A 14,124-nucleotide genomic window follows, 5' to 3' on the forward strand; every position below is an offset into this window, starting at 1 on the left:
GGAGGGGTGTTTCTAGGACTAAGGCAAAACTGTTCCTTTGTTATTTCTGCTGTTGGATGCTGCATGTTGTTTAAGTAATTTGTTATATTCATAGTATCGGAATGTGCTTTCTTTTGGCACATTGTTATATTGTTGCTATTGTTTTTGCTATGTTGTTACGAAATAAGTTTTGTTTGAAACCTAGGGGCCAACTTCTATGGGCTGAGATCCCTTCATCGTCATGCCCCCAATAAAACATATGAGGCGTCCAGGGCCCCGAAAGTTGATGGGCATTGCCAGGGCCAGATGTATGTTTAATGAGGTCCTAAGCTACTGAAGGTAATGGGGCCCTTTGTATGTCCAGCTGTCCTTTGTCAACAACAAATTGTCACTTTTTTGTGTGTGTGTTGAATATATGCTATATGGTAATTTATAAACCTAATGGGTATCTAAAGCCATTTGCGCATAACAAAATATGCATTTTATCAAAGTAATTGTTGAACTGAAATACAATCAAGAAGCTGTTTTTTTAATCTTATATTTTGGGGAATTTACATCCAGGTTTTTTTCTTTAACTTTTTTGGGGGCCCTCAAGAGCCCTGAGCTATAGCTTGTTTAGCTTATACGCAAATCCGGCACTGGCAGCATTGCTATTCAAATGCGGGGGGCTTACCTGACCTTACCTGTCCCAATGCCTTGTTCCAAGTTGGCGCACCCCTGGCTTGAAATGCGCCTTTTTCGTTGTAAACCGCTTTGAGCATGTTTATTATTATTATTATTATTATTATTATTATTATTATTATTATTATTATTATTATTATTATTTGTGCGCCAAAGCGGCATACCCATAAAACGAATGGATGTGAAATCGCGCTTGGAAATGTGCAAATTGTTTAAAACCAATACATGACTGTTGGGGGGGGGGCGAAGAGGCAGCCTCGGCCGCCCCCTTTCCAGACCCTCCGAGTGCCCCTATTTTCCAGGAACAGCCCTGGATTTGCAAAAGGCGATTTGAACCCTGAAGGTCCCACTTGGACATCCCTAGGAGAAATGTCCCGGGAGGGTATGCCTCTCCCTTTCCCAGAGGGCTGGGTAGGTTGGGGCGAGGGGGGATTAGCAGCGCGTCTTCTCCGCCCGTGCGAGCGAGCTTCTCTCCCCCGGGAACTGGAGAGGCTTGGCTGGTGCATGATCGCTTTTCCTTCAGGGTGGGGCTTGTTATTGCGGTCTCTTGGCCGACCCTGCCTCGCAGCAGCAGCAGCAGCCGCTACAGCACCTCGCGAGAGGGCGGCGGCGGCGGCTGTTGCAAGGGAGAGAAATGCACCTCGCCGTTTTGCCTTGACCCCGCGCTTAGGTTCCTCTGCGGGAAGCGAGCGAGCGAGCGCAGCCGAGGGTAGGTGGGGCGGGCTCGGCTGTCTTGGCACCAAGCAGCACCCCCCACCCCCACCCCGCTTTTGTCCGGTGGGGCAGCGCCGACAGGCCCGGGCAGAAGCAGCAGCAGCGTGGCGGCCTCCTCCCTGGGCGATCCCGCCCCCCTCCGCCTTTTCTCTGTTGTTTCGTCCCGCCTTTTTCCTCGCTGGAGCCCTGCGGCCGACCAGCCTTGCTTGCTGCGCGCCCTAGCCGAGGCCCAGGTGAGTCCTTGCTCCGCCTGGCCAGGCGCTCCTCCCCGGCGGCGGCGGCGGCGGAGAGGCGAGGAGGGGCGGGGAAATTGAGCCGAGCAGGCCCAGCCTTGCGGCCTCGGCAGGCTTTTGTTTCTCCCTCCTCCCCCTCGCGCGGGGCTGCCTGCTGCTGCGGCTTTGCCTCCTCCCTGCAGCTGCGGAGGTAAAAGCGGTTCCTGGGGGTGGGGTGGGGGGTTCGTGGGAGGAGTGAGTGGGGGGGAGAGAGTGCTGGGTGTGTGTCCAGGGCGCCTGTCCCCAAAATGCATGCCCCGTGGGACGGGTTGGGGGGCCGCATACATCCCTCCCTCCTTCACTTTCCAAACGCCGCCTCCATTTTTCCACCCCAGGTTGACCATTTGTGCCCCGGGGTTTCTCTTTTCGTGGTGGCAGGCGAGGGTCCGCATGCAGCAGCAGCAGCTGCGGCGGAGCTTCTTTCTTGCTTCCTTCTTCAGCCCAGCCCAGCCTCCCCCCTCCTCAATTCCCCATCTCTCATGCACGCCGCTATGAATCAAAGCCCGTGTTTGCTACCAGAGCAACAGGTTTCTTTTTGCAACTTGCATCTATATCCATGTACAGTATATTATCCGTCCTACAAATCGCAGCGGGGCAGAGTCCGCCTCCCGCCTCTCCGCTGCTTTCCCGTTGCTCCCAGGTCTCTCCTTCTCTTGCACTTCCTTTCCCTTCCCTTTGTGTTGTCACTTTCCAAACCCTGCCTTGAGTGCAAGCGGGTGAGTGCTGAACGGCACCAGCCGATTTCTCTCCTCTCTCTCTTGGCATGTTCTGCTTCTAATAATAAAAAAATTCCCTTCATCCTTATCCAGACTTTAAGCTGGGTTCTGAAATGAAAAGAAAAAACAAACCCAGAGAGAATGGTTGGTTTTGAGAGAGAGCCTTGCCTCCGAGGTGAGAAGCTTGCATCCTTGGTAGCCTGGAGGTGGCTTCTTCACTGTGACTTGCAACTGATAGTAAAAACATAACCCAGAGCACTATTCCCTGGCCATCTTGTGACTTATGGTGGTAGTAGTCAGGGCTTTGTCATCCTTTTGGTTTTGCAGAAGAAATGCATGACTGGGGGGTTGTTGATTCAGCACAGCATTCAGCCTTGCGGTTACTACTATATCCGTTGGTTTGGGAAAGGTCCATTATTTTTACTGTTTTGTCTCCCCACTTATCTTACTTAGTGAAAAGGTGGCTGATTTAAAGCTCTTTGAACCCATTCCCTTGTATTGTGTGGCACATTGAAAGAGGAGAAAGGTGTGTGTTTGTGTGTGCATATGCGTATTTCTTTAAAGGTCTGGGAATCGGATAACACCAGATCTTACAACTGTAATGGTAATAGGTCTGTGGTCCTTGTCAAGCAGCAGATTTGTCTGTCTCCTTACTTTGAGAACATGTAACAGAGCTTTGCAGTCAAATGAACATGTAAAAATGGTGGCTCTGCAGATACCTCCTCATATCGGCATTTGTGTTGCAATTTAGTGAGCATTGATTTTCTTCTCCCTTTGCTTGCTCCATAATTGTTGAGGTGAAACCAGTTACAACTACCTTGTTCTTTCATTGCCATGGTGAAGTTTTGGTTTTGCACTAAATAATTGAGTTTTCTAGTTTGCAGAGGGCATGCATTGTAAGATGCGTTGTAATGGATACTGTACATTATAAGAGGAAGGGTGACTGCAGGTTAAAACTGAGAAGCCATTTTCAAAGGCCTAATCCTGATGTTGCATTGGAGATCATACTATGTTTTCGCACTATCCACATATACATAGGTTAGGTTCGAAAGCATATAAAATCATGCAGACCATTATAGAAATCCACATTGTGATTCCATGCCTTCAGTAGGTCTATGCCTGTAGGCCTTGGGATCTGGTCTGCACCACAATATTGGATCACATTCTTGGATAAATTCTGTGCTGACCCTGACCCTTTTAGGTGTTGTGAAGGGTAGGAAATGCTTCATGGAGAATTATGCTCTATTCAAACATTTAAATCAACAGAAATCTGAGCTTTTTCTTTTCCTGAAACTTTGTTGTTGTTGTTGTTGTTGTTGTTTAGTCGTGTAGTCGTGTCCGACTCTTCGTGACCCCATGGACCAGAGCACGCCAGGCACTCCTGTCTTCCACTGCCTCCCACAGTTTGGTCAAACTCATGTTCGTAGCTTCAAGAACACTGTCCAACCATCTCGTCCTCTGTCGTCCCCTTCTCCTAGTGCCCTCAATCTTCCCCAACATCAGGGTCTTTTCCAAGGATTCTTCTCTTCTCATGAGGTGGCCAAAGTATTGGAGCCTCAGCTTCACGATCTGCCCTTCCAGTGAGCCCTGAAACTTTAGGTATAGATAATTCCTCATTGATTTTGTAGTCTGATATTTGTAGTGGTGCTCACTTCAGTTGCTTTTTTGTAAATAGCTGGAGGCATCAGGATGACTCTTCAATAATAGGTGATCAAAAGCAAATACAGTGGTGCCTCGCTAGACGAATTTAATTCGTTCCACGGGTCTTTTCTTATAACGAAAAATTCATCTAGCGAATCCCATAGGAATGCATTGAATTTTTTTTGAATTTTTTTTTTGCCCATAGGAACGCATTAATTGAATTTCAATGCATTCCTATGGAAAACCGTGATTCGCTAGACGAATTTTTCATAAAACGAATTCGTCTAGCGAGGCAACCTCCGCTCGAAAAATCCTTTTGTTAAGCGGAAATTTCGTTAAGCAGGGCATTCGTTAAGCCAGGCACCACTGTACTGTACAGTAATCTTGTACATCTCAGTTTGCCACCAACAGAGGAATTGGTCAGGAAAAGAAGTTATGAGCAGGCAGGGAATAGCAAATGACATAGGGAAGAAAACAGTTTTAAGTGTCAGATATGACAGAGTTGGAGTTCTGATACAGGAGCAAAGAAGTGTAGCAAGCTGTAGTAGTTTGTACCACTTCAACCTTTCTAGGCTGCTTTTTGGTGTGGGTGGGTGTGACTTTTTGAGTGGGTGGGTGTTTCTTTGGTGAGGGCCAGTCCGTTAAGACTACTTTTGCATACTTCTTCAAGCTCTAAGGTTAAGGGTGCAATCAAGAATCGTAAGAACATCAGGAGAAGCAAAATTAACAGTGGCTGTATCCATTCCTATGGATCTGGGAAGCAGCATTTGTATAAGTACAAATTAGGCTTGAATCCAGGGACTAGAAACTAGAAGTATAGGGCAAACTGATGAATTTACTGAACAGAAAATTATTATCCCTTGCCATTGTATTTTTCTGTAGCTTTTAACCAGGCATCCCCAAACTTCGGCCCTCCAGATGTTTTGGACTACAATTCCCACCTTCCCCGACCACTGGTCCTGTTAGCTAGGGATCATGGGAGTTGTAGGCCAAAACATCTGGAGGGCCGCAGTTTGGGGATGCCTGCTTTTAACTTTTGCTGCATTTGATAAGCTTTGGAGGTTTATACTTTGGTACAAATCAGCATTGCATTTAAGCACTTGCCTGGTAACTACTATAGACAACAAGGAATTCTATGCAGGCAGGTCCATGGAATTGTATGCAAGAGATGGAGTTAGCTGGTGGAGGAGTAATAGAGCACTGTGCCCATCCTCTATGCCCAACATAGATACTGTTGGCTGCAAGAGGAAGAAAGCCCCTTCCTCCACACCCTGCACAAAAATGCAGTGGACTATTTATAGCCTAGTATAGAAGGCCTATTGGAGAATTGTACCTTCTCTTTAAAATAAAAATAAAAATCAGAATCGGTTGGGGAAAAATCATTATCGAATGTTATTCATTTAGGAGACAGACTTTTTAAATGCGTTATGCTTCATATTCCATGCTGGAGAGCGTCCTAGCTTGAAACATGTATGGAATTACTTTCTATGAAAGGAATTTTGATTCACATTTACTGAGTTATTTTTATTGCTCCTATTTTACAGCTGTCCTTAGAGCTACCATCCTTTGTTGATAACTCCCCAACTCTCCTCTTTCCTTCCTCCATAGTCTTAATGGCCTGAAAATAATTTAGTGTGCAGGACCAATTTTACTTAGGTTTGTGGGCCAGGTAAACATTGGAACCCGTATGATTGGAAGCTTTACTGGCTGATGTGTGTTTAGTGTGCCCTCTGTTGAGACTGCTATAGACACTGAGTTGTCCTCCTCTAAGATGTTACTATTTAAACCAGGGGTCAGCAAACTTTTTCAGCAGGGGGCCGGTCCACTGTCCCTCAGACCTTGTGGAGGGCTAGACTATATTTTTTTGGGGGGGAGGGGGATGAGCGAATTCCTATGCCCCACAAATAACTCAGAGGTGCATTTTAAATAAAAGGACACATTCTACTCATGTAAAAACACGCTGACCATCCGCGGGCCGGATTTAGAAGGCGATTGGCCCAGAACCGGCCCCCGGGCCTTAGTTTGCCTACCCATGATTGTATTCTGTGGTAAAAGTGGACTCCTTGCAACATTAACACACCAGGAGGTGCAAATGTGCCTGTAAGCTAGTATCTAGTTATTGCTGTAAAAGGAATCGGCGTGGTATCTTCAAGATTGGGACTAGAAAGATACATGTAAATTCAAGTTCTGTGTCTAACCCTTAGCCACTAGTGAGTATAACTACTCCTAAAACCATTTTTATTGTGTAGGGAAATGTCATGAGGGAATTGTGATGCCTATGCACCTACTTGGTTTGCTGATACAATAGCAACCTGAAACCACTGATTTAAGAACAATATTGAAAGGGGTCTTTATTTAAGGCTCTGCTGTTTAAATTTAAGATGTGTTTGAATGGAGTGCCATCTGTTGATTTGCGTCCTAGCGTGAACTTGGCTTGGGGGAAGAGTTCTGAAGTATTCACTTTCACTTCTGGAACTGCTTACCTTTTCCAAACCACGGACTGTAGTTTAACACTCACTATGGTTAGTTTCAGCAAGCCAGACTAATAGCTTGTGATTTGAAGCTGGTTTGCTTTGGCAGTAACCATAAAAGGTAAAGGTAAAGGGACCCCTGACCATTAGGTCCAGTCGTGACCGACTCTGGGGTTGCGTGCTCATCTCGCATTATTGGCTGAGGGAGCTGGCGTACAGCTTCCAGGTCATGTGGCCAGCATGACAAAGCCGCTTCTGGCAAACCAGAGCAGCACATGGAAACGCCGTTTACCTTCCCGCTGTAGCGGTTCCTATTTATCTACTTGCATTTTGACATGCTTTCAAACTGCTAGGTTGGCAGGAGCTGGGACCAAGCAATGGGAGCTCACCCCGTCACAGGGATTCGAACCGCCGACCTTCTGATCAGCAAGCCCTAGGCTCAGTGGTTTAACCCACAGCACCACCTGGGTCCCTCAATAAAAAAAAATAGTGTTAATAAAAAAAATAGTGTTAAACAATGATTCCTAGTTTAGATGTGTGCTTCCCCATCCTTCTTCCTGCACGAGCATGCCCAGGTTCATTCACGTGGCATTAAATCATGGGTTAGCATGTTCACATGTGGCCATTGAGCGAATACTTTGGGAAATGCCTTTTTGACAGTACCTGCTACAGTTTTCTATCCGCTGTGCAGCTTTCCCCACCAGTTCCTATCACTTGAGAATCTGGAAGCAATGCCTCGCTCTGAAGTGTAAGGAAAGTTTCCAAACAAATCTGTACATTAAACTGTGAGAAGAAAGCATGGTTGTAAAATTCTTTTTTAAATCCATAGGGCTTGAAAAACTGAATCAAATCTGAAAACGATTTTGTCAAGGGACAATCAATGTTTCCGGATACCACAACAGACACAGTAAGTAAAACCATTCACATTTTGAAGCATTATTTCGTTGTGTGGGATTGGCATGGGAGTATAGTTGTGTTCAAAATGTCTAACTCAAATCATGCTACAGCAAGAGATGTATTTGTGTAATGTGATATCTTCTCAAATGATGACACAGACTCCCTCTCAGCTTAAAGCATTTGTTTATGCTAGCCAATAAAAATTACTCGTCTTGCATTACCTTGTGTGTAACCCAAGTTCTTTAATGAGAATTTTGCTGTGAACAGGTATATTGATTACTGACACCGCAATTGTATGTTTAAGAAAGTCCCATTTGGTTCAGTATGGCTTACACTCAGTTTAGTGTGCATAGAATTGTGATGGAAAGTACTTAATGAAAATATGAGGCATTATGTAATGGGTTCGGAGTGTAAAGGCACATAGCTCACATTTGGCTTTTTGAATTCCTCAGGGGACATTTATTTTTCTTCCATCCTTCAGTACAGATGTGTTACTTTTATTTTTAAAAAGACCCTCTGTGAAGTAGGTTAGGCTTGCAGGTAATACTAAAATGGTGGATGAAGAAAAGCCCAGGTATAATGAATTGTGTTGCATATTCTGTATTAGAATCATAGAATCATAGATTTGGAAGAGACCACAAGGGCCATCCAGTCCTGCCAAGCAGGAAACACCATCAAAGCATTCTTGACATATACCTGTCAAGCCTCTGCTTAAAGACCTCCAAAGAAGGAGACTCCACCACGCTCCTTGGCAGCAAATTCCACTGCCGAACAGCTCTTACTGTCAGGAAGTTCTTCCTAATGTTTAGGTGGAATCTTCTTTCTTGAAGTTTGAATCCATTGCTCCGTGTCCGCTTCTCTGGAGCAGCAGAAAACAATCTTTCTCCCTCCTCCATATGACATCCTTTCATTATGATTTAGGCCAGTGTTCCTTTTAGGTTGAGAAGGAGTTCCTCAATGAGAAACTCAGTACAGTGGAACCTTGGTTCTCAAATGCCTTGGTACTCAAACATTTCGGATCCTGAACGCCGAAAACCTGGAAGTAAGTGTTCCGGTTTTCGAACGCTTTTCGGAAGCCGAACATCCAATGCGGTTGTCGGCGATTGCTTCTGGGGCGTCTGCGCCTTGGTTTTTGAACATTTCGGAAGTCGAACGGACTTCTGGAACAGATTACAGGTACCACTGTAATTGAAAACAGGCCATACTGGGAATATGGTAGAATTACAGTCGTGGTTCATGCGGTGAGGCACAACAGATAGGTCCAGGGTCTGGTTTGGCGCGTGGCTTCCTAGAACATCCCCTAGAACCTTCTATAGTAAACATGGTTCCTATGGCAGATATTCATTGGAAGACAAGTCAGTGTGCAATGTTTGCTGGCAATAGAAAATCTGAAATAGCAATAAGAGTTGGAAAATCAGGCTGAGTGATCTGAGGAATTTACAGAGGATAGTATTGAGTGTGCGTCTTTTTAACAGTCCTAATGCCTCAGGGATTTTAGAAGATGTCTGGTTTGGACGGACATGGGCAGATGTAGTCATGGATGCAGGAGAGCCAGTTGGCTTTGTTTACGAATGATGCGGTCCCAAGATTTCAAGCAAATAAGTGTTTGGAACATTACGAAATGCTGCATTGACACATCATTGCAAAACACGAAAGTTGGCTCACAGATATCTAATGCTAGTGCAGAAAAGTGTATGACAGTAGAAAGAAGAGAACTAGCATTTAATTTGGACTGTGAAGTTGTCTTCTGTTTTTAGGTGAGAAGATGAGTAACTACGATTCAGAAAAACCGAAGTTTGTGATACTTGCTCATAAATCCAGAGAGAGAGAAATTACAGTAATTAAGCTAAAAAGATTCTATGATTCTATTTTGGAGGTCTTTAAGCAGAGGCTTGACAGGCATATGTCAAGAATGCTTTGATGGTGTTTCCTGCTCAGCAGGGGGTTGGATTGGATGGCCCTTGTGGTCTCTTCCAACTCTATGATTCTATGATTCTAAGAGATGAAGGGATGATAGAGTGGATTAAACATCACTTGGAACAAACAGTTTGGAACAAGTGATACCCAGATTTAAAGGGTTGTATCCCAATGCTGTGCCAATGGACTTCTGCTGATGCAACAGGACTTCTTGTTTTGGAGGGTCCCTCGACTCTCTGGATCTGGGGGCTGCAGAGAAGGAGAGGGGAGTTCCTTGTGGAAGCAGAAGACTGCAGCACAAGTGGAACAGCAGCATTGGATACAATCCAAAGAGCTTTGGGATATTACCAGGGTTAAATATGAAACAGTCCCATACTTCTTTGGTTCATCTGGCCCACTGTTTGTTTTGACTGGCAGTGGCTCTCCTAACATCTGCAGGAGAGATCTTTTACAGTCATGCCTCAGGTTGTGAACGCTGTGGGTTGTGTGTTTTCGGCTTGTGCACTGCACCGAACCCAGAAGTACCGGAACGGATTACTTCTGGATTTCAACGCTTGCGCATGCGCAGAAACACAAAATGACGTCAAGCACAGATGCTCCGAATCGCGTCCTGTGCGTGCGCAGACGCGGCGGTGCGTGTTGCAAATATTCACAAACCGAGGTATGACTGTACAACTCGGTTACTAAGCTCTTTCTGATTTGAGATATAGGGATTGAATTTGGGACCTTTGCGTACAAAGGGTGTATTCAGCCACTGAGCTATAGCTACTGTGCCGATTTAGATTATTATTATTATTTATTTAAAAAGAGACTGATATCCAACAATAGCATCAGAATCTTAGTACAGTGGATCCTCCGGATATGAAATCAATTCGTTCTGGTGGTCCGTTCACACCCCGAAAATTATGTAAATAGAAGTGCGCTTCTGCGCATGGCGTGATTTGAGTGCTTCTGCGTAAGGCACGCAGAGCGCTAAATTTGGTGAATTGCTAGCATTGCTTCTAACTTCTAGGTTAGATTACTGCAGTGTGTTATATGTGTGGCTGCCTCTGATGATGGTTTTGTAGACTGCAGCTGGTGCAGAATTCAGTGGCCAGATTGCTGACTGGGGCAATATGATCCGAGCATATAACTGATCTTGCTAGTTCCTGTGCTCAATTCAAAGTGCTGGTTCTGACCTCTAAAGCCTTGTGCAGCTTAGAACCCCAATACCCCAAGGACTGTCTCTCCCCACCTGAATCAACCCACACCCTGCATTCATCATCAGAGACCGTTTTCCATGTGCCCCTTCCAAGGGAGGTGCAGCAGCTGGTGGCACAAGAACAGATATTCTCAGCAGTGACTCCCCATTTGTGGAATGCTGTCCCCATCGTTACCAGTTTTTTAGGTGCTGGGCAAAAACATTTTTATTACCCAAGGTTTTTGGTCCTTAATTTGGAGTATGCCTGTGGTCTCTTCTGCTCATCTTTTTAGTGGTGTAGATTGCATTCGATCTTATTTTACTCATGTTCTTACCTTCAGTTTTTACGTTTGTTTTTACATTGCAATTTGCTTTGAGTCACTGAAAAACGTTACTAATAAATATAACCTGCTATGAAATATGTCATTTTTTGAGAGGCAGGAGTTCAGTTTGCTAATCTGTAAGATTTGAGTATGCTTATATTTGAAGTGCTAATATATCATTACACGATTAAACTTGAGTAGAAAAAAATGGTAAAATCTTTTATCTGAGGCAAGTGTAATCTGTGGCGGGATTGACATATTACAGTGTGTAGCACTTTCCTGTTTTGTATGTGGCCTATGAACATGCTATTGACATGTACATAACTTGGTTTTTTGCCAGTTGATTCCACAAATGTGCGGCTAGCTCACCTTGGAGCCCATAAATGAACCTCCAATGGTTGGAAGTTTCTAGGTGATAGTAGATAGCTATGCCTCTAGCTGTGCATAGATTCTTCTTGCAGCAGAAGGGAACAAGCAAATTGTGCATTTGTTGTCTGTAGTGTTTGTTGACAGAGACACACTATTTATTTCCAAGATGTATATGCAGCCCAACTGCAAAAGGTTTTCTGGACAGCTTATAATCAAAGAGAAATGCACACAATGATACAACAAAAAAATCTTAAAATCTAAATACTGTGTATAAGATAAAAACCAGCAACGTACAAAGAAACAAACAAGCCATAGAACAAAAGCAGCATCAGAAGTTTCAGAAGTTAATGTGCAGAATGTCAGCAGATCTGTTGAAAGGCTTGGGAAAATAGAAAGGCACCTGGTACCAAAAAGATGTGTGTGCCAAATGAACTTATGTACATCATCAATTGATGCTGCATGAGGTGAATACAATGGTGCTGGTTCACATGAGGTCATTGCATTGTGTTTGCTATACAGTGCATGCTCTTGATTCATCTTTGCTATGTAGGTTCAGTATGATACTTTTTCTTCTTGTGGGAGTTTGTGTGCAAGGCATGTTGAGCAGTGTAGAGAATAAAAGGGTCTGTTCTCATGAAAAATTAGTCAATTTGCGGTTGGTTCTTAATTATGTGCCTAGGGATATGGAAAAGATTTAGAAAGTAAGTGAAAGTTATGGATATGTTCAGAGTGGTATTCTGATCCCAGTTACAGTATGGACTTCATTAGGCAAGTCTTTCATCCTAAATAAATAAATAATACCCAGGGTTCGAATTAATATGCTGGAAATTTCAGCCTTCATTCCTTCATAGGATTACAGTCATACCTCGGTTTGCGACCGCCTCCGTTTGCGACCACTTCGGTTTGCGACCACCGCGGACCCGGAAGTGTTTACATCTGGGTTCTGCGGCGCTCAGATGCGCAGAAGCGATCTGCGCAGTGTGTGTTGTGCGCAGAAGTGCTCTATCGGTGCTTCATGCACGCGAAGAAACGTGCATCAGAGAGCGACCGATTCGGGGAGCGACCGGCTCCGCAGAACGGATTGCGGTCGTAAACCGAGGTATGACTGCATATAAGTTTGGCTCCTAACTTTTGGTTTTGTGAATGGAAAGAACTGCTTGCAGAAGGAGGGTTGTGCTCATGAAAGAAGAGTTGCACTTGAAAGATTCATTCCAGGAGTGCAAATCTTCTGTGAAGAGAGTGAAAAGTTAGGATCAAAGACATCATTTTGGATCGAGACTTAGTTGTGCTTAAAGTAGACCCACTGAATTTGGCAGGGCTGAAGTTACTAATTTGCACCACTGATTTCAGTAGATCTGGATCCAATTATTGGCGTATATAGCAATAGAAATGTAAAGCTTTACTTTGATCTGGAAGTGGTTTGAAGTTTTATAAGCAGATAGTGGAAAATAAACATTTTAAGATGTCAGTGCATCTGTTGAATGTTTTGAAGTGGACAAACTTCAGATTTCACTAGGTTGATCCATGCATCTATAATTATTGGCATTTTGTTCTCTTTCTGTTTACAAAGAACCAATGCACATATTATAAATTTCGTGCATGAACAGGAAGCTACCATTGAGAAAGGAGCTTTTAAAAGTACAGAAGGTCTCTCAGGGCGCTAGCTGAATTGCTCTTGAATTATGCATACAAAGAAATGCAGTAATAGGTATCAAAACCCAGTGCTGTTTATACTTGCACTTGGCCTTCGTGCCAATCAGGAGAGTCAGATTTTCTTGTTCTGTTTCTGATTTTATCCTCTTCCCCCAAGGATCAACATTTTACATATCCCTGTTGAGTCTAATGTTGGCCCGTGTCAGAAACAGGCTGCTGGACTCAGAGGAAACTTCCATCTGATCCAGCTTCTTATGTTCGAGATTCAGCATACAATCATTGGCTGCAAAAACAACATTTCATATTGTTTCTGGAAACAGTTGCCTGAACCAGAGTTGTACATGATAAGAACATTCAGCTTCTAAGTGGGTACGAGTGTTAAAGCAAAGGTGGAGAACTTTCTTTCAGCCCAAGGGGCTTGTGAGCAACCATCCAGGAAACCAGAGGCAAAAGCGACTCAACATTTGTATGGTAGGTTAACATTCCAACCACACAAAACAAGTGATTTCTATACACATGGTCCCCACCCCTTTCCATATTTCTCCATCCAGGCAAGCAAGAGTCATCATCTCAATGGCTCATTCTAGCTAGGCAAAAGCACTAATATGAGCATTGCTGGTTAGGAGCATGTTCTGGGGGAGTCTCAAGGGCCAAATAAAGGCCTAGAGGTCTGCATTTGGCTCCTGGCCTGAGGTTCCCCAACCCAGTGTTAAGGGGTAAGCATTAATTTTAGTGTGGGTATCTGATCTGCGTGTGGAAGAGAATACCGTATGCATGTGGCTTGGATCTTGGAACAGATTGTTTAGAACAGGACAGGTTTATATGCTTCATTGTAACTGGACAATTATTAGTTTTATAGAAGTATTTCTGAAGACTGTTTTGGAAGTCAGTACGCCCATTTTCATCTGTAGCAAATATTCATTTGCTGTGTTTATATGACTGTGTATCAACATACGTTTTCTGGATGGCTTACACACAATAAAAAACAATGCAGTATTAATATGCAATGCAACAATAAAACAATACAAATAGAAAAATAGAGCTGGGGAAAATCTCTTCCTTTCTGGCAGCATATTCCATGTTTTTACTGTTTTGTTTTGTTTTAACAAATATATATCTTTCCCATTGTAACATGATTTCTTGCTGTCAGAAACCAAAATTGTTTATATTTTTGTCCTTCTCCATCAGTGGATGTGCTTAGGCTTTTGTGCTATCTTTGCCATTCCCCCTATTCAGCCTTGCCCTCTGTTATTTCGCCAGAACCTTGTGGCCTGCCTTAATCATTTGGGTAGAAAGAAGAAGGTTGAAGTT

General features: G+C 44.0%; 1 protein-coding gene across 6 annotated transcripts in view; it reads left to right on the plus strand.

Moving 5' to 3' along the window:
• Positions 1 to 1,220: 1,220 nt before the first annotated feature.
• Positions 1,221 to 14,124, plus strand: part of SESTD1 (SEC14 and spectrin domain containing 1) — a 57,341-nt gene continuing 44,437 nt past the window's right edge. The window contains exons 1-3 of one of the 6 annotated variants that reach the window (XM_060280611.1): positions 1,381 to 1,607; positions 7,304 to 7,381; positions 12,971 to 13,284. The gene's annotated coding sequence lies outside the window, so the exon portion shown is untranslated. The other 5 variants (XM_060280615.1, XM_060280603.1, XM_060280593.1 and 2 more) reach the window with 5 other exon arrangements.

Source organism: Zootoca vivipara, chromosome 1 (assembly GCF_963506605.1).
Source record: "Zootoca vivipara chromosome 1, rZooViv1.1, whole genome shotgun sequence".
Taxonomy (NCBI): Eukaryota; Metazoa; Chordata; class Lepidosauria; order Squamata; family Lacertidae; genus Zootoca; species Zootoca vivipara.